The sequence below is a fragment of the Emydura macquarii genome, unplaced genomic scaffold, assembly GCF_026122565.2.
Source record: "Emydura macquarii macquarii isolate MOO-44397 ecotype Brisbane River unplaced genomic scaffold, CSIRO-AGI_Emac_v2 contig_3128, whole genome shotgun sequence".
Lineage (NCBI taxonomy): Eukaryota > Metazoa > Chordata > Testudines > Chelidae > Emydura > Emydura macquarii.
Window position 1 is genome coordinate 1,515,886 of NW_027133265.1, and position 21,490 is coordinate 1,537,375.

General features: G+C 41.7%; 1 protein-coding gene across 3 annotated transcripts in view; it reads left to right on the plus strand.

Moving 5' to 3' along the window:
- The window catches only part of FRYL (FRY like transcription coactivator), a 385,878-nt gene that overhangs the window by 36,062 nt on the left and 328,326 nt on the right, over positions 1–21,490 (plus strand). The window lies entirely within an intron of this gene.

Sequence of the window (21,490 nt, forward strand, 5' to 3'; positions counted from 1 at the left end):
GGTGTCCTCAGCTCCTCTTCCGCTGTGTCACTTCTGTAAACATATTGTAAATAATTTGTTTTTAGTATTTTTTTTTACGTATAATGTAGTTAGATAGGTCTCTCTCCCCCATCTCTGAGACAACTGGGATTATACCCTTGCTGTTTTACTGTGAGTGATGAACATCAATGCTGCTTCTACTACTTGGGTGAGGCTCACGTCAGCCAAGTGCAGCATTTGCTGTTCCTTTCCCTCTAGACCTCATGGGGGTTAGGAATTGAGATTTAGAAAATAGCAGATGAGACCCCAATCAGATGTGGGCTGGGGTCTCCTACACCCATACATCAGTTTCATCAAGCAGGACAGCACGAGCTGGGGAATGGAGGCTAAGACTTCTAAAAAGACACAGCTTCCCATGAGAATAAGGAGCACCCTCATAAGCATAGGGACAAACTGTCTTTGTCAAAAACTGCCCTGAAGAGAGAGGATCCACCCTGACTCTGTCAAAGTTAGAAGAGCCTGCAAGCATGGGCGCAAAAGACTTAGGCCTGAGTAAATCTCAGCAAGAGAAAGTGGTGCATAAAAGTACGGATCTGCTGGTTCCGGCACCAGTTCCAATGTCTAAGACAAAGGACAAATACTGCTTCCACATCTAGAGCAAACACGGTGCCTATAATGACACTGCTCCTGATGGATCCAACTTTCACTGTAACCAGGGAAGCTCTCAATCCGATGGCTTCTCCAATGGACTTGCCTGCACCCTAGGACAGTCTGAAATCTGTCTTCCCCCCTGCCCCTCCAGAGGACACTTTTTTTTTTTTTTTTTGCTTTCCCCATCCTCATTCAGCCCTCCTGTGAGATCATTCTCTATTCTAGGATGCTGTTACTCTGAAATAGGAGGTCATTCTGAGAATGCAGAGTTGTTCTTCCCTCCCACCTGCCAGTGCTGGTATGTGGCCGTTGGTACTGAACATTCTGCTGGTAAACGGATGTAGCCTTTTCTTCTGTTCAGTCAGAAGCTCCCCAGGATTCTCTGCGGTACCAGGCAGAGGTGACCCTGGGCAAAAACCTTAGAATATCAGGGTTCTGGCCTTTGGCCATAAATGATTGGCCAAGGGTCTTTGCTCTCCAATTGATCCCTCCTGCTTACTCTACTGGGGGCCATGGATCCCTACCCTAGACAGCTGGGATTGATTTGTGAGCCCTGCTTACCATCGCTTGGCCAGTGTCAACTGGCCCAGTTGGAGTATTCAGAGGAAGAAGGCAAACTGAATCCTATTGGTTCCAGTGACGATTTCATAATTTTCATCAGATGAGGTAGTTACTCTATCCTTATCTTATCTGTGTATGCTTGATGACTTTGGCCATTATAAGGAGCTCATGTTGCCATCCAAGGAGCCGTCCAAGCTGCGTATTCAGCTTGAGGAAGTTCAGGAGCCTCCAAACAGATTGTTGGACATTTTTGCAGCCTTCCAGTCCCAGTTGGATGGCTCCCCCCAATTAATCAGGCGATCATGGACCAAGCAAAGACTGTGTGGCATACTTCCTTTTCTTGTGCTCCCACCCCAAATAGGGCCGAGAGGTGTTTGTTCTGTCTGAAGAGGGAGAATTTTTATTCTTGCACCAACTACCTAGGTCCTTGGTAGTATAAGCAGCTACTGAAAGTTGTAGGCAGCAGCACCGAAAGGCTACTCATTTGGGTGTTTCTGCCAAGCAACTGGACTTCCTGGGAAGAAAAGTCTTCTCTTCCCCCTCCCTCCAGTTCAGGATTGCAAACTATCAGGTCCTTCTGGCTAAATATTTCACCAGTGAAGTATAGTTCTCAGATTTTTGAGGACAAGCTTCTGGAAGAGGATAGAGCCCTCTTCCAGGCCTCTGCTGACAAAGGCAAATAGATGCCAGAACTTCCCTCAAGGCTGCTGTGGATGCTGCAGACACTGCATCAAGATAAATGGCTACAGCTGGTGTTATGAGGACAAACTCTTGATTACAATCCTCAGGTTCCCCTAGGGAAGTGCAGAGTGCCATCCAGGATCTGCCCTTTGACATGATCAATCTGTTCTGTGAGAAGACCGATAAATCTCTCCCTACCCTCAAAGACAACTCTTCACTCTCCAGTCATCTGTACCCCTCTCGCCAAGAGAAAACATCACAGACAGGTATAGGTTGAGAGTGCCTCCTCAATTCTTTTATTATCAGTGTCCTCAGGAACCACCACGTGAAAGACCGAGGGTTTATAGGCCCAGAAATACAGCCCCGTCAACATCCATCCCCACATCTCACTTGAACCCTCAGACAAGGAGTTTCTTTTGATGGGACTGTAGAGACCTGCATCCTTTTATTGATGCCATATTATTTCCTTCCTCCGGTTTTTGGTGGTCACCTTATGCAATTTGCCTGCAACTGGAGTGCCCGAACTATGAACAGATGATGGATACTGGAAATTATTAGTGGTGGTTATCTGATTGAGTTCCTGGCAACTCCTACTCAGCGCCTTCTTGGTTTCTTTTAAGTGACAGACACTCAGGAGGATATTTCTTCTCCAGGAAGTGGATTCCCTTCTCTTTGGAGCCATACAAAAGGTTCCATCTCCATATCAAGGGAAAGGATTCTACTCCCCTTGCGATTTGATCCCCAAAAAAATGGGGGATGGAGGCCGATTCTTGATGTGATGACTGAATATATTCATTTGAAAACACATTTCTCATGATCTCTAAGGGCTGGGTCAGTCGGGCTGGGGCGCGAAGCGGGGCTGGGCATGAGCTGCGGCTGGACGAGGTGCCGCCCTCTCCTGGGGGGCGGTGGCGACTCTGGACGCGAGCTGGGCCCTTCCTGTGGATCAACCTTCTTTGGTACCAATAATTCCCTCCCTGGAGGGCACATAGTTCACTGCTCTCAACATGAAAGATGCATCCTTTCCCATAGATGTTCACCCATCCCACTGGAGGTTCCTCATCAGTCAAGACTATTACCAATTCAGAGTCTTTCCCTTTGGACTAGCTTGGAGGAGAAGAATGAGATTCACCATCATCCCATACCTTGACTATTGGCTTCTGACAAGCAGATCCTCCGAAGGAGTATAGTGGCCAACCTGATTCTTGTGCCATCTGCTGCCTTCTCTAGGTGTTTGCATCAACCATGAGAAATCCACAGTGACCTGTCCATGAGATCCACAACAGCAACATTGGACTCAACCACTGCAAGAGCTTACCTACTTCTTGAGAGGTTCCAGGGCATGGGTGCTCTCAAAAACCAGGTCACCCTCAGACCTCTGACTTCAGTCAGAATTTGCCTTTCCCTCCTCGGCCACATAGAGCCTGGCAAATGGAGTTATGTGTGCATAAGGCTATCTTTGTTGTCTGCAAGCCTGGTTTCTGTCTGTGCACTCACTAAAGAGGGACAGCATCAGTGACAAGGTGACAGTTCTGTCCAAGGTTTTGGATGCTCTTGTTTGGCAGACAAAACTGGAGAAAATTCAGTTGGGGATCCCTTTTTTCACCCCAACTCCCAAGGCAACCATTATTACAGATGCCCCTCTCTCAGGTTGGGGGCTCATATGGGAGATAATACAGAACGAGGCATCTGGACCCCTTAGAAGTCTCAAATGCATATCAGTTTACTAGAACTCACTGTGGTCCATCAAGCCTGCAGTGTCTTCCTTCCACTCATCTGATCCCAACATATCTGCATAATTTCTGACAAGATGACAGCTATCTTCTGTATAAGCAAGAAGGGGGGAAACAAGAACCCTCCCTGTCTGTAGAGAGTCAGTCAACCTCTGGAACTGGTGCATCAGCTGTCACATAACCTTTTCAGCAGCATACTTACCTAGGTGCAGAGCTCCTTAGTGGACAGTCTCTGCAAACATTTTTTTGAGAACCATAAATGGCAGATTCACAATTTGGTTCTCGATGAGGACTTCACCCAATGGGGCATGCCCTCTTTGGACCTTTTGCCTCACTGGTGAACAAGAAATTTCCCCTGTCCTGCCCCAAAGCAGCTCTGGGCAAGGGTTTGATGGGAGATGCCCTCCTGCTATCATGGAAAGATCAGCTGACATATGCCTTCTCTCCTGTTCCATTAATACTACAGGTTCTATAGATTTTTCTAGCTGGACAGAGCTCAAGTCATCCTTATTGCTCCCAGCGGCTGAGACAGTTCTGGTTTACAGATTTATTGAAGCTCTCAGCTTGACTGCCCATAATCACCTGCCCATTTCTGAACCTTTTAATACAATACACGGTCACTTTTATGCATCCCAGTCCAAAGCATTGCAACTCAGAGCCAGGCTTTTGGATGGGCATTGGATGTAGAATGCCCATGTTCCAGAATGGTGCAATCCATCCTTCATCAAAGCAGGAAAGACACTCTACTACAAGATGTTATTCAGCAAGATGGAGGCATTTCTCCTTTTGGGCTCAGCAACACCAATTATTGCCAGAATTTGCTGCAATCCCTGCTTTCCTGGAAATATTTGCTTGCCCTTAGATCTTGGGGTGTCTCTCTCTTTCAGTTCTCTTCTGGTTTACTTAGTAACTATCAGCACTTGTCAGCCTCCAGTGGATAACTGGACAATCTTCACCCATCCTTTTTACAACTAAACTTTTAAATGGCTTCTTAGATCCTCTCCATCACCAATGTGCCCCAGTAGAAACTCAGTTTTGTTCTTGTCTCTCACCATGTCCCTTTGAATCTCTAGCTACCTGGTCTATGGCCCATCTGTCTATGAAAGTGGCTTTTCTAATTGCCATAACATCAGTCAGAAGAGGCAGTGAGCTAGGAGCACTCATGGCTGACCCGCCATATCCTACCTTCCATAAAGAGAAGGTCTTGCTATGCCCCTACCCAAGATTCATTCCTAAGTAGTTTGCGTTTCATACGAGTCAAACCATCCAACTGGCGATATTTTTGCCTAAACCCTGTGCCTCAGATGAAGAGAGGAGGGTTCATTTTCTGGATGGTGGAAGGAAACTGGCCACTTATCTACAAAGAACAAAAGATATTAGAAAGACACCTCATCTATTTGTTTCTATAGCAGAGAGATCAAAGGGTCAAGCTATATCTGTGCAGAGACTTTTGAAAATGGATATCTGGTTGTATTACCCTTTGCTGTCAACTAGCTCACTGTGCGTCCCTTTCCTCTCTCCCCTCCCCCTGCCCTTTCTGGAGGGGGTGAGAGCTCATTCCATGGTAGCACAAGCAATCTCTGCTGCATCTCTGAGAAATGTAACTCTATTAGAAATTTGTAGGGCAGCTACTTGGTGCTCCGTGCACACCTTCACAAGACATTACACCTTGGCTCAGTCTCATACTGCAGATACAGCAGTATTGCAAACAGCTATGTCTTCTGTGTCCTCACACCCACTTCCTGTTTGACCACTGCTTGGTAATCTCCCTCATGTGGAACACAAATTGGAACCATCACTCTAAGAAATGGAGGTTACTTACCTGTCACCGGAGGTTCTTCCAGATGTGTGGTTCATATTCATAATCAGCTACCCATCCTCTGTCCCCTCTGCTACTTATCAACTGGATTTGCAGTAAGATTAGGAACTCGAGCAGAACCATCCTATATCGCATCAGTTTGGCGCATGAAGAGAGCAATGGCATGTATGCAGACCAATGAACACTACTTACTTTTTTTTTTTAAAGCATTTTGGAGTCATACACATACTTCACATACGTATCTTGTGTGGAATACATATAGGGACCTCACACTTTGGAGAACCTCCAGTTACTGGTGAGTAAACTCCATTTTCAATCTTCAGTGCCTTAAAGATTCTATGATGTTAGAAAATTCTGCTTAGAACTGGATCCCATTGCCTACTCTGATACTACACTACACTATATGGCAGTGTATTTTTTTTTTTAAAGGAAAATGTACAATCATATAGAATTCATTCTAATCTGTATGGTTGTTGGTACTGATAGTAAATAATGCCCCAGTGTACTTTACTCCTAAAACTTTCTTTGGACACTAGTCTTTATTCCTGGTCTGGTGATGAAGTTTTGACCATTGTATCTTTCCTCTCAGACCTGCTACCTGATGCGTTACTGACTCGTTGTAAGGGTAACAAATTCAGAGGTGCAGAATATGATGGTTGGAACTTGCTACCTCATGTTTAGAATCATAGAATGTAGGACTGGAAGGGACCTTGGTAGGTCATCTAGTTCAGTCCCCTTCATTGAGGCAGACCTATATATTATCTAGATTCTAGACCATCCCTGAAAGGTGTTTGTCTAATCTGTTCTTAAAAACCTCTAATAACTGAGATTCCACAATCTCCCTAAGTAATTTTTTCCAGTGTTCAGCTACCCTTACAGTTTTTGGAAGGTTTTTTCCCCCTAATATCCAACCTAAATCTCCCTTGCTGCAATTTAAACTCATTACTTGTCTTGTCCTCCCTGGATAAGATTGTTATCATGTCCGCCCTTATCTTCTCCAGGCTAAACAAATCCATTTTTAACACGGTTGTATCCCAAAATTCTCTCAAACCTGGGTACCTCTGTTGTTGTGCTCTGCCTTTAGCACTTCTAGCATGGGAATGAAAGTTTCAGATCCCACTTTGTGAATCCACATAAATAACAATATGATAAATGTCTGATATGGCACGGCTGGGTAGAAGCCTTCTCCAAAAATGTGCACAAAGATCACTGTACAGAATTAAGATGCATGTTGCTGTGGTATCTAATGGTAGTCTTAAGTAAATTGCCAAATCTGAGATCTCCAACTTGTCTTGTTACTAACAGCACCAATGAAAGAAAATCCTATGAATGAGTGGTAGAGTGGATTGGATTATGTAGTTCCCCATCAAAGGATTTGCTGGGAGTTGAGGATATCAGATTTTCTATGTGTGCTGCTCCTTTACATGTGTTGGCATCACAAGCAAATTCTGCAGGCAGTGAACTGGGGTAGCACCAAATTTTCTGTTTTGAGCACTAAATCCATGTTTAAAAATAAGTTTAGACACATTTGAATAGGAACACTGGGCATACTGAGTGAAGAAATATACATGTTAATAAAAAGCAGAGTAGGTTGGCTGTTGTATGAAATACTCAAATATTAGATAAATGGATCTGACTTCAGATATTTTTTCATAGGGAGCACATGTATATTTATCTGATTCTATGTCTTCTTAAGGAGAGAGAACTTGTAACACAAATTGTCTCACTGGAAAAAAATTACTTTAAAATGGCAACAGCAAACATTTAGCTTAGTTCTCATTCAGGTGATTGTGCATATATCTATTCCACTGCAGGTGTATGAGCACCCAGTCCACTCTGGTCAGAGAGTTTTGCCAGAAGTACCACTAGGCAGCACAGGTGCCCCTGCTTGCCTTGTGCTCTCAACTGGGGACATGAAAGGGTGTGTCTGCCACCTGACTCAGTTCCTTCTCACGGCCTGTGGCGAGAGTTGTAGATCCCTGTAGCATTTGCTTCAATTTGCCAGAATCTTATAGCTTTTATAGTTTGCTTAGTTGGTTACAGTTTAGTAGTTACTTGAAGGATTTTAATATGGAAAAATCCCCAGGTGTTAAGCAGTGTGCCATGCACAGGGCTGCTATCACCATCACAGATAAGAACAAGAGCTGCTTGATTCCTCTTGGTGAGAGCCATATGCCTCCTCTCCTACCAGGACTAGAAGACAGAGGGATTTTTGTCTTAACGTTAACTTAATGAAAAAGGTGATGTGTTCTGACTCAGAGCTGAGTACCAACTGTAAGGCAGGGGACTCAAACAACGAGGAGCACCCCTCTAACTGCTTTTGATTCAAAGCACAAGTTTGGTGACAAATGTCATGCTTTGTCTTCACTGTCAGCCTTGTCGATGCAGTCCAGGTATTCTGATGCTGACAGGAACATGAAGTCTAGCTCTTCTCCCTAAAAGTTTTTTCTGGTAAGTCCTCTAGTACTGGATTGAGGCTTCACAAATCCAAACGCTCACCAGCCTTATCTGATTCAACTCTGGTTCCTTCAGAGCTATTGAGACTGGGTCTTTCTTCCCCCTTTCAGCTGATTTCAGTCTATTTCTGCGCTGTTGGCATTGTTATGCATATCTGTGGTGCCTCTTCTCCTTCAGGCCTTCTTGTCAGCAAGGGATCTTTTTTGTCTTTCCTTACCGGACTCTCCTTTGCTGCAACCAAAAGCAGCGTTATCTACTCTGTCGACGCACTCAGGGCCATTGATGCTCTCAGTTCCATCTGAGTTGTCTCTTTGACGTATTATGCTGGCTCCAGTCAGTTGGATGGTGTTCCAACCACCCCAGTTCTCTCCTTCCTAGAAGCCCAATGTGTCTTATATATCTAGACCACCTACATCCCCATTGGAGACTGCTCCTCCCTATTCTGAAGAGACTTGTATTTCTTCTTCAGACTCTGAAAGGTATGAACTTGTCTCACCTTTGAGAACTTTTAGACCACTTTACATGGCTTCTACAACTGAGACCTAAAGGCCAGGACTGGATTTCCTATAGGGGAGCTACAGCATGATGACCCCTGCCATGGATGGCTTAGATTATGTAGTATCCATTGTGATCTTGCTGGTCTTGGGGTGCTTCGAGAGATCCTAAACCTCCATCCTGGTCACTCTCTTTAGAAGGAAATCTCCTCCAATGCAGGAAACCTCTGCTCAGGATCCTGCTACCACCCCTTCTGCTGTGCTGGACCTTGTGAAGGAGGGGAGAATTAATGGAAGAACTCTTAGATGTTCTCCATATTTCTTTATCATTCCAGAGTTGATATCCTCCAGAGGGTTTCAGAATTTTTCAGGATCTCATGAGGAGGGTAGCCACTTCTCTAGGAGTGCAGGCAGAGCTTGTGTAAGAGAACCCACATACCCTCCTTGATTATTTTACAGACTATTGCCCCACGAAGAGTTGCCCTTTCTATCAATGAAGCCTTACTGGAACCAGCAAAAACCATCTGGCAGACCCTGGCCTCTATACCTCCTACAGCCAAGTGAATGTATAGGTGAGATCATGTCACTCAACAAGATTTTGACTATATTTTCTTTTTGTCCATCCTGCACCTGATTCATTGGTGGTCACAACCACTAATGAGCGGCCTCATCAGTCCTGTCCTAAATCCTGTTGCAGGGATAAGGAATTAAAGAGTCAGGATTTATACAGCTGTGAAAGGCTTATTCCACCAGTACTCTCCTGCCAACAGTATGAGAGTTGCCTCTGCATCTTTCCCATCAGAGAGTGTGATTCAGTTCCATGAGCTTTCGGACAGAATGATACAGACTTTAAAAATGCCTTCTGTTCCAGTGGAAGAAAACTCCTACCCCATTTGATATAGTGGGTTCTTCTACAAATAGCATGACCCTCCTTCCTTTGGAAGTACTGTTAGTTCCAAAGACAGCTTGTGCCACGCCTGCATCCAGACAGGTTATGTCAAAAGACATTGACAAACTGTACTGGCTGCCTCCTGAAGGATTTTCATTCTTTCACATTCCTTCTGCTCCTAGCTTGCTAGTGGTGGCTGTGGCAGTTCTGAGCTCAAAAAGAGGCCAAGTTCACCGCATGTGACAAGGAAGGCAAAAGGTCCATACTTTTCTCTTCTGTATCATTAAGCAACAAGAACTCTAACAGTCTGTAATGTCCAGGTATCAAGACCATCTGTGAGAGAAAATGGCTTTATTCACTAAAGCCCTCACTGATGACCAAAGGAAGTTAACCAGGGCTCTGTTAGTAGAAGGACAGTTAGTGGCCAAGCATAGTCCGAGATCATCATTTGACTCTTCTGATACAGTAGTATCAGCCTTAACCTTGAGAAAGCCCACATGGCTCAGATCATCTGGTCTTCTACCAGAAACTAGGACACAGGTGGTGCCTTTCGAGGGTGATAGCTTGTTTAATGTGAGAAATGAAGAAGTCCTTGGAGAAAAAATGTGATCATCGGGTGAACAGACACATCCATACGGGTCTACCAACCCCCAAGAAGAAAGCCTTGGGTGTCTGGTTTTAGATGCTATAGATAACAATAGTTGTCCTCATCTTCATTTAACAGTGATGCCAGTACCAGCATCACAACCTCCTCTTGTGCAGCAACAACAGAGGAAGGACTTTAAATCTATAATAAATAGCAAACAAACATATTCTTTTTCTTCTGCACAACGCAGGCCACAGAATCTCACCCACCCACTCCTGTAATAGAACCCTAACCTATGAGTGAGTTATTAAAGTCCTCAAATCATGGCTTAAAGACTTAAAGGTACAAAGAATTCACCAGCAAATGACCTGTGCCCCATGGTGCAGAGGGAGGCAAAAGAAATCCAGGGCCTTTGCCAATCTACCCTGAGGGAAAATTCTTTCCCAACCCCAACTATGGCAATCATCTAAACCCTGAGCATGTGGGCAAGACTCACCAGCCAGACACCCAGGGAAGAATTCTCTGTAGTAACTCAGAACCCACCTCATCTAACATCCCATCACAGGCCATTGGGCATATTTATTGCTAGTAATCGAAGTTCAGTCAATTGCCAAATTAGGCTGTCCCATCATACCATCCTCTCCAGAAATGTATCAAGCTCAGTCTTGATCAGTCTAGGTTTTTTGCCCCCACTGCTCCCCTTGGAAGGCTGTTTCAGAACTTCACTTCACTGATGATTAAAAACCTTAGTCTAATTTCAAGCCTAAACTTCCTGATGGCCAGTTTATATCCATTTGTTCTTGTGTCCACATTGGTGCTGAACTTAAATAATTCCTTTCCCTCCCTGGTATTTATCCCTCAGCCTACTTTTGATTAGGCTAAAGAAAGCAAGCTCTTTGAGTCTCCTCTCATAAGGCAGGTTTTCCATTCCTCAGTTCATCCTAGTAGTCCTTCTGTGCACCTGTTCCAGTTTGTATTCATCTTTCTTAAACATGGGAGACCAGAACTACACACAGTATTCCAGATGAGGTCTCACGAGTGCCTTGTATAATGGTACTAACACCTCCCTATCTCTACTGGAAATACCTCACCTGATGAATTCTAGGACCACCTTTTTTCATGGTCACATCATTGGCGGCTCATAGTCATCCTGTGATCAACCAGTACACCCAGGTCCTTCTCTTCCTCTGTCACTTCCAGCTGATGCGTCCCTAGCTTATAGCAAAAATTCTTGTTATTAATCCCTAAATGCATGACCTTGTACTTTCCACTATTAAATTTCATCCTATTTCTATTACTCCAGTTTACAAAGTCATCCAGATCTTGTTGTATGATATCGCAGTCTTTCACTGTATTAGCAAACCTCCCAACTTTGTATCATCCGCAAACTTTATTAGCAAACTCCCACTTTTTGTGCCAAGGTCAGTAATAAAAAGGTTAAATAAGTTTGGTTCCAAGACTGATTCCTGAGGTACTCCACTGGTAACCTCCCTCTAGCCTGACAGTTCACCTTTCAGTATGACTCGTTGTAGTCTCCCCTTTAACCAGTTCCTTATCCACCTTTCAATTTTCTGTATTGTGATCTTGTACAGATGACCAAAGCACACCATATTCCAGACAACGCTTTTTTCTAGGCGGTACTTTCAGATCCTATAAAAGAGAAGGCTATTCTTGTACAATTTCCTGTTAGAGTGATCTTTGTATTGAAACCTTCACAGAAGAAACTGAGTTGGCAATATCTCAGTGAGGTGGTTAGGAGGTGGTAAGCATTTAGGTCTCTTAAATTTTTAGGATTGCTATCGCACTAATTACCTATTTTTCCATACTTTCTAATTTCCAACAAATACTGTGAACATTTCAACCCCAGTTGGTCCCACCTCTTGCTTTGTTCCAAGAGTATGTTTGAAAGTGTCTTCCATCTAAATCAACTCATGGTGTGTGCACTTTAAAAGGGGACTCTTCATTGACAGCCTCAACCCTTAACTTTAACAAAATCTCTTTTAAAAAAAAATAAAAAATTCCAACCTCCTTATCCCCCATCCCCCTCTACTTTACCTCCAAAGTAAATGCACCAGCACAGAGGACTTTAGCAATTTTTTTTATACTCTGTGTGTTGTGATAGTGGTGGTGCTGGTGGCTAAACATCTCCTAGTTTTAGGGACTCAAATGGGAGAGGATATTTTCACTCTGTGAAGTTCAACATAAAAATATTGTTAGACAAGTGAGGGTGTGCATACTGAAAAGAGCATATTTTGTAGATACCCCTCCGAAAAAAAAACTTTCATCCATTTCAAAAGCAGCTCACAAACTACATACGTCATCCCATAAATAAGGGATACCAATCAGTAAACAATAGGTCAGTACCTCTCCATCAAAGCAATGTTTCAGTTAGGGATGTAGCAGGATAAACTTTTAAACATTTAAACGATGAGCAGCATTCTTACCATTTTTAGCAAATTAATCAAATGTTTAAACAAGAGAACCTGAGCTGCAGCAGGATATCCTGTGCTGGGGGGAGGAGTTACTCATTCATTAACTGAGTAACTCATTCATTAGCTGAGCAACTCCGTCATTAACACACAAATCATTAACTCCCCCAGTCAATAACTGTCCCAGTCATTAACTCATTCACTATTTAAATGAGACTTTTTAAAATCAGACTTTTTATGCATTTTTAACCATTCTTAAGCATTTTATTTTCACTTTTAAACAACTAAAACTATTTATAAAGCTGGTATGCAATGCAAGAATTTTTTATGCATCTTTAATCATTTATAACCATTTATTTTTTAACTTTCAAACAGTAAAAAATATTTATAAAGCTGGAATGTAATGTATGTCATTATTTAAACTTACAAAGGGAGCGGGTCATTGCAGTAAATCAGCAAACACTTAACAGGCTGACCTGGACAGCTTTTGGTCTCCCCTCCAAGAACCAAACCCACAGGATTTTGCTTAGCTTCCCTTCTCCCCAACTGAATATGAGAGTGGAAGGACCTCACAGCATTTTGATTGCTTATTAACCAAATTTTTACATCACTAGTTTCAATTTCCAGGTCCCAGCTTTATGAATATTTAAGTCTGCTATATGTCCCATCTCAGGTGTCATGAATAAAAGCAGTTTGTGAAAAATCACAATAGGAGTTTGTAAATTCTTTCAGCGTCCTTGGGGATTGCCCTAGAAACTTCAAAGCTTTATTCTTATTTCTCATTGGTCAAATCACTGTGTCTTCCTTTGATTTTGGTCAAGAAACACTTCATTACCTCTCATTTGGCCTTTCCATATTTAAATCATGCAGATAGTGGACCACTCAGAACTCTGCAAGACTGAGGTATTACATTAGGCCCTGGAAAAAATAATTTAATATCTGAAATTTCAATGAGGAGCATATAACAGTAATGCCAAAACAGATATACATGAATGAAGGGGAACAACAAATAGAAATTTTATTGGAAGGTGATGGTAAAGTCAATATTTTTTCTTTCTTCTCCTGTGGCCAGCCTTCAAGCTTTCTAGAAAAAGCCCCTTAAAATATTCTGTATCCAAAGGCTAACTTATTCCAATTTTAGTTAAGTTTGAGGTGTAATTGGGTAAAGTGTCTTTGAGAGACGCTCTTTAAAAGTAGTTCTTAACATTACAAAAGTTCTCGTTTTTAATAACTGATCAATCTGCTTAGGTTAAACCTCAGCAAGCAGAATCTAAGAACAAGTTTGAAAAGTGGTCCATAGGACTACATTAAGGTTGTCTGGATAACTTTTAAATTATTATAAAATTAAAATGTGAATGTATGAGTTCCATGCACTCTTGGCAAATAATGTAAACTCTGTAAACCAAAGTCAACATGTTTACGTGTGCCACTGGCAGACTGTAGCTCTGTAAACCAAATATCTGTAGTTAAAGAAACTTTGAAGCTCTTTTGTAGATGTATTCAGGAGAGCTTAAACTCAGTGAGTCAAGTAGCTCCTTTGAGGAACTTAAACTAAGAATTATTTTGTAAGTTCTTGAAGCCTCTGATAATCTTAACAAAACTCCATATGCAAGCAGAAATTGAAGAGAATTCGTATGTCAATCTGCAGGGAACCAGTGTCTGCACAGGAAAACATAGATTTTTTTCAGTCTAGATGCTATACAACTAATTATATATGAAATATAAACATTTGAGGTTGACTTAATTAATTTTTTGAGATTGAAAATTGACTTTTTGTATTGGGGTATGCCCTAAAATTGATTCCCAAAACACTTTTAATGAATATAGTTAAGTTTGAAAATATGTATCTTAAACTAGAACAAATGTTCAAAATTCAGGTAATTGACTAAAAGTTTCACTAACCAGAACTCCCATATATAGATTAGAGACATGCTGCCCCCATACCCACTACCCTTACCTATTATTATACACCATTTTTATTTTCCATAGGGGCTCACTGTCCTCTCTTCACACTTCATTGACCATCACATCACAACCACTGACCAGTGTCCAAAGACCCAACTTTCCTTGATGTTTTTTCCCCTCTTGATGCAAGGTATAGAGACAGCAGCCTCTTTCTTTCACATTTCATTTCACATTTCATTCACATTCATTCATTTCATTTACCACCTCAAATCAATACAGATTATAAACCCTACTGTACTATCTCTTTCATTGTCCCTCTGTGGTCTTGACTCCTCATCCTTCAGGTACAGGCAAGATATGCACCTGCTGTTCCTTTGTTCATTCTATGTATATATAATGTAGCAGATGACAGAGTAAAACATTCACTTAAATAAGCTTTAAGTCCTTACTACTTTCTAGCAGATAAGAGTAAGAGCCAGTAGATATATAAAATGCATTGCCTTTTTAATTTCTAGTAAACGTTACTTTATATCGCTAACTTTTCATTTTCTTGCATTTACTGGGATTGTTTGATTTGGTAATTTCTTTCTGATTTATGTCTTGAACTCTATTATAATTACAAGTAATAGCTACTATAACTGGAGGACTGAAAACACTGATTTTTTTCCCCATCAGATTTGTCTACTTTGTGCATTTGTCAACACTATGTGCATATTCAGTTTTTCCCTTTATATAGTCAGTTAGCTATTTTCCTTTTTGTTTGTGGGCCTTTCATATAGTAACTGGTGAGAGAAAAACAACTACTACAGCAAAAGAATTAGGAAAAAACTGTAAAATCGCAAAAATGGAAAGCGGAATTTGGCAGCAAATACCAGTATCTGCAACTATTTAACTTTTTTTTTTAATTGACTAGATTTCCAGATGATGGTGTCCTTTATGTATTTTTTTTAATAATTTAAAAAGTTATATTCCAGTTTAATGATAGCAACATGTAGTACATTTGGATTTAGTGAATAGTGGGCACCCCTGAGTGCAAATTAAATCCCATTGAAATTAATGGGACCTACAAGGAGGTGCAGATGTCTTTTCTCAAACATCTTTTGGTAGGGTCATGTCCTAACAAGGGAGCCAGAATTTGAGATTTTAATGAAATGTATTAAACTATTAATGAGAAAAAAAATTGCTATTGTGTGTTCTCAATACATAAATGTTTCAAATCCCAACCTTTTACATGCCATAGTTTTGTGGGTTTATGTACAATTCTACTGAGAGTTAGTAACTGCATCAAACATTTTATTAAATTAATTTGTATAATCCTATAAATGTGTATAACATGTTCCAGATAAGTAGGCTCACCGCTATACTTGTACAGCCTTGAACTTCATGTAGTCTCTTACACTTGTGTAAGTTATGCACAAGAGGCTTCTTGCTTGGAATAGTAATTTTTTTTTCTATATTCACTTAGCAGAGGTGTAAATTTCTATAGAAGGTGCAAGTCAGTGGAGAGTTGAATCCCAAGTCACTAACCCAAGTACAATATTTTTAAAAGTTCTAAACTGGACTCTCTGGTATTACACTGAAGAGCCTGTATAGCCCTGGGATAACAATTGGTCCTAGTCTCTCACTCCCCTGGCTGCTTGGATATTGGTTATAGTGCATGAAGTAGGGAACAAGGTAGAAGAAGGTAAGTTTGCTTTTGGGATTCAGATGAGAAGGTAGTTTCACACAAAATAATTTCAAAATGTTCTTGCTTTGTAAGTCTAAAAATTAATTTTTAAAAATATTTCCATGTTTATATTGTACCTTTTTCACCTGAAGATCTTAACATATTTGTAAAATGTTTTCATAATTATCATCATCTTCCAGGTTGGAAAAAGTGAGATACAGAGAAATTTACATGTCTTGCTGAAGCTTACACTGGGCCTGTGGCAATCAGGAATAGAACTCAGTCCTTGCGTTTGAACCACTAGAACAGTGGTTTTCAACCTGTGGTCCACGGACCCCTGGGGATCCGCAAATGAAAAAAAAGTTGAAAACCACTGAACTAGAACTTGTTGTTTCCCAATTGCAAATTGCCAGTTTGTAATGAAAGTTATTTCAACATTTATAGTCTGTTTGATCTATGAGAAATTTCATTTAGATGCCTCACTTCATTCAGCACTGAAAATAATTAAAATTTTGTTTGGAGTCCTATAACATCCCTTTGCAAATGCAATCTCAAAATAATCAGTTTACTGATCCAAAGATCCAGGGTTTTTTTCTGGCAGAGACTTTTAAGCATTCTGCTTAATTGACCGCTAGAGGTCAGCCTCTGAAACCTTTTGATTAGGGGAGCAATACATTGCACATGTATAACTTTTGTTACTGTTTTTCATCTAAAGTAGTACTTTATGGTACAAATATATATGCTGCTGCTTTCTCCTATATCTTAAAAAAATTAGTAATCAATGAGGCTTTGTTGGCTTAATGCCATAATGAAACATGGCTTTTCTTTTTGATCTGTCTGTTTTCATAAGTTGAAAGATCCCTTTCCCCGAAGCTTTCCAGAATGATTTATGCTAAGAAGCTTCTTGATCCCAACATATTTACTTAGTTTTAGCCTAATATCTTCTCAACCTTTTTCTTCCTCCCCTTTTACTGTAATTTCTTTGTCCTCACTGAATGTTAATGCAAAGGTTTGGTTCCTAACTGGAGAACCAGTGATCATCTCACTTTTGTATCTTCCAATGAAATTGCTCCACAGATCATCCCCAACATGCCATCTGAAAGAATGGTAGGTGTTCTCACTTCTGCTGAGTTCACCCACTAGCATCGTGCCTTGTTTTCCCCCCTGCCCTGTTGTTTCATTAAAACATACTAAAAAGTAAAATAGTTATTGTTTATTATTTAGGTTTAGCTGTTTACTGTAGATGGAATACACTGTTATTTTATAGACTCAGACACACTTGACTTTGCCACCTACTCATAGGCAAAGGGAACCACTGGTATTCTTATGTTACACTCTTTTTCCAGCTCTGAATATACTTTTTTTCTTAAGCAGAACAAAACAAAAACAGATCTTTTTAAAATGTTCTGAATAATATATCTTGTGTATTATTTCTAAACGGATTCATACTATGTAAGCCATAATCTAAATTATGAAGGCTTGCAACAAGGACTGTAGTGTAAATTCTTTTGTATGAGATCACAGGATGTTAATCTTCAGGGCAGGGACTCTGTGAACAGCATCTAGTATGCTATGAATGCTACCATAATATATATAATATGTAAAAAGCTAAAAATAGAATGTCATAATAAAATTGGTGTTTTGGTTATGAATATTATACTGCTGGTGGAGGTGACATGGGAAAATTGAGGAAACTCCTATTAATTGTAGTTTATGACCTTGACCTTGTTTAGTTTTTCACTATATTAATTAGTAACACATTTCTTTGATCACAAAATATATTTAAACTCAACTTCTCTGAGTAGTAAGACATAAGATTGGCTTTGTTTTTCTTAGACCACATGCACCTTTATCATAGTAATGAGTATTAATATAGAATAAATGACACTGCAGTTTTCCCCCTTAAATTCCTGAGTGGGAAATTTGCAGATTGCTTTCAGTAGGTCTAGCATCCTGAATGTTGCTGCAGTTCCTGCTAAAAATATAAAATCAGCACAATGTTGATAAATCTAACTACACACAGAGAACATTGCGTTATGAGCACAAAAATCTAGATTTTCACAGATGAGGCTTGAGTGAGAACATTGTTACAACTCAATACCGTTTATAAAGCAGTTTTTTAGCAGATGGTGCACTGTAATCTGTAATTACAATAGTCAGCATACATCTCCTCTTTCAGGTCTCTAGATTTGAAATTAGGGACAAGGTTAGAAAGTATTACGGAGAAGAATTAAAATTGGGGCAATCTATCAAAAAGCTAAATAAATATTTAGAGTCTTATCAAATGAAAGTCTTATCAAATAAAACAAACCTTCCAAGAATATTTAATTATATTTGAGATTTTTGATGAAGAAGCAAGTAGCAATATTTAATGATAAATCTTTCCAGATAAACGGAAATGACTGAATTTTTCTATTGCAAGTGAACTCTTTGGAATGGTGATTTTCTTCTTATGTATTTGTATATTGCTTAGCATTATAAGGTCCTAATCTTGATTTGGGGCCTCTTGAGTGTTGTTACAATACATAACATAGGTTCTGTTACAAGAAAAAATGACTGCTGTTATTTTATTCAGATGGAAGACCCAAAAACATTGAGTTAGCTGTTTTGTACGAAAACTTATTCTATGATAGCTTTTTATATGAGTAAACATTTTGAGATTGTGAATGCATTCACAAAAAATATCCTGAAGGCAGACCTAGCCTTGGATGTGCCCCTGCTAGTAATGCTTATTTTGATGTGAGCTTTTTTTATGTGTGTGTTGATTAGTATGACTTAGAAAAAGTATATACCATGTTAGGTAAATGATCAAAATTGTATTGTCTGGAATAAGTTCTTTTAAATTATCACAAACTGTGGGCTTTCCCTCCTCTTGTCATCAGCTAGAAGTAGTCAAGATCTTTTCTGCTACCAAGGCATCCAGAGTAGATCAGTAGTAATCTTTAGACTTCTTTCAGAAAAACTAATTATCTCCTTATTAAGAATGTTTTAAAAATTTTTACCCAAAATGTCACATTTGAATTAAGACTAGCACATTTCTATTTTTGTTTTTGGTGGGCAGAGAAATTCTGAGATAGCTAGAGCTTTTGCACATTCACGTTCTCTCTTTCTCTCTCCCCTCCCTTACCTCTTTTTCCTTATTGTCAGGGGTGAATGTGGCCACTGGTCTCCCTTGCCAATTGCAAAGAGAGAGAGTTATGAGGGTGAACCTCTTGCCACTCAGCAGCTGGAAGGAAGATTGTAATCACTGCCCACCTGATGAGTGTCTTATCCCTCCCCATCCAGTTGTTAAATATTTACTGTGATTAATCCCATGATAACCTCCCTCCTTCGCACTTTGGCTGTAGTTTTTTGGCAATATATATATATATATTTTTTTTTTTTTCTTACCTCATCAGTAAAGGGTCTAAAGGCTGGATCATAACTGATTTAAGTGCATTTGGAAAAATGACCAGCTATTTTTTCTGGCTGAGCAGTTGTAGGCTTAAAATAAAAATGTTACTGTGTGTAGTTTTAGATATGAACAAGTGGTCGCTTGCAAGACAGACAATGAAGAATTGTATGAAATTATACATACATTAATTATCTGTACTGTTGCAGTGCCTAGAGAGTTCAGTTGGTTTGGGGGCCCCTATTATGCTACATACTGTATAAACACATATGAAAAGAAGTTCCTGCCCTGAATTACTATTTAAAAATAAAAATAGTTAACTTTTTTGTAATAAGTGCATGTGCTGTTCATATGTTAATTTATTATACAAATCTGTTTCTTTATCCATAGTAATGACAGTTATAAGGGAAAATAGAAAGATGCAGACTACTTTTAACTGTGATTTTTGTACATACTTTACAGGATTATAAGAAGCAGGAATTATGTGGCTTGATACTGGCAGGTTCTTGATAACATACTTTCTACTTCGAGTGATTGTTCATATCCATTCCGATATAGGTGAGTGCACACCACTGTGCATGGGTTCCTGGAACATTTTTCCCCTTAGCAGACCCCATAGGGTCGGCTCTGGGGCCCCCTGGAGTGCCGCACGCATGCCACTGTGTATGAGGCACCGCCGACCCTATGGCCCCTCAGTTACTTCTTTCCGCCCGTGACGGTTGTGGAACGTCTCTTGCTTCTTGCAAGTACCTTCCCCTTGTAGAACTTTGTTATTGTTGTTTAGTAATTAGGTGTTAAGTAGTGTGAATAGAGAATAGTTAGCAATAGAATAGAAGCCCTAAGGGGCTTAGGGTGACCCAGCCATGCTTGGGTCACCAGGCTTTAAGCCTTGTGCCACTTGGGCAAGGCTTTCCCAATTACTGACCCTCATGATTGCTGCCTCAAGTGCCTGGGAGAGCCGCACCGATGGGAAGAGTGCCGGATTTGTAAAGCTTTCAAGCCTAGGACTCAGAGCGGGACATTCGGCTGAAAGCTGTTTTAATGGAAGCAGCACTCCGACTGGCCTCCGAGCCGCCCCGTTCCACCTCGGCACCGGAGTCAGTGCAAAGCGCACCATCGGCTCCGGAGTCAACTCGGTGAAAGGAAACACCTCCAGTGCCGAAGAAGACGAGGTAGCAGTGCATGGAGTGCACACACTCTTCTGCACCATCGATACAGGCAGGGTCGAGTGCGGAGGTGCACCAGCCATGGCCCATAGAGCATGCTCTGGTGCCTGCATCTCCGAGCAGGGAGCTTCCCCCAACTCCTGGGGTGAGGGAGTGCCCCTGCAGGTGCCGTCGATGCTGGAAGCTTGTCAGGAGGGAGAGAGGGCCGGCGTCCTGGGGCAAACCTGTGCTGGGTCCCCCCAGAGGCAGGTTGAGACCCCTGACGGGAAGAGTCTCCTGCTGAACGGTCACTGAGGGTAGAGCGTGGAAGCTCCCCTTTCAGCTCCAAGTTTGGCTCGTCAAGTGGATCCTCCCTGCAGTACTGAAGTCGGTCCCCGGCATCGGAGGCAACACGTACAAGGCGGCGCCGCTCGAGAGCCGCCTTGTGGCGCAGAGACAGCCCTTGCTCCCAGTCCCCGGCATGAGCCATTCATCCAGGTGGCACCGGACCCGGTCACCGGTATGGAGTCCAACACCGAAGGGCTCACCCACCTCAGTGCATCACAGATCCTGGTCTTCGGAATCAGCACTGTGAGGCTCCTGATGGCACCGTTCCCGGTCCCCTAGGGGCAAGCGGCGCCACAAGTTGTCGGTGCCGAGACAGCAGGCGTCGTCCTCAAGCTCCTCAGAGCGCATCTCCTCGCACCACCACCGTTTGAGGCAGCACTGGCGTTCTTCATCTGCCTCCTCGGAGTCATAAAGGGGTTGGTCCCCAGTGCGGAGTGGCACCAAGGGCCGGAGACAAGCTCAGCACCACCGTTCCACAGCTCCAGGTCCCAGAAAGGCAAGGACGTTCGTGGCTCCAGCTGTCAGCAGGAGGCTCCTCAGTCGGTGCTGATGCAACCCCTGGGTTGGCCCCAGGGTCCCTGGCAATGGCCCTATTAGGGCCAATGGGGGGGCACATATGGGACAGGTTCGCAGTCGGTGCCCCCTGCACCAGACAAAGAACACAAGGGCCATTTGGACCCAGGGGAGAGACCCTCTACGGGGCCCAGACAACAGGGGGGCGAGCACCCACAGTCGTCGTCCTCCTCCCCAGATGAA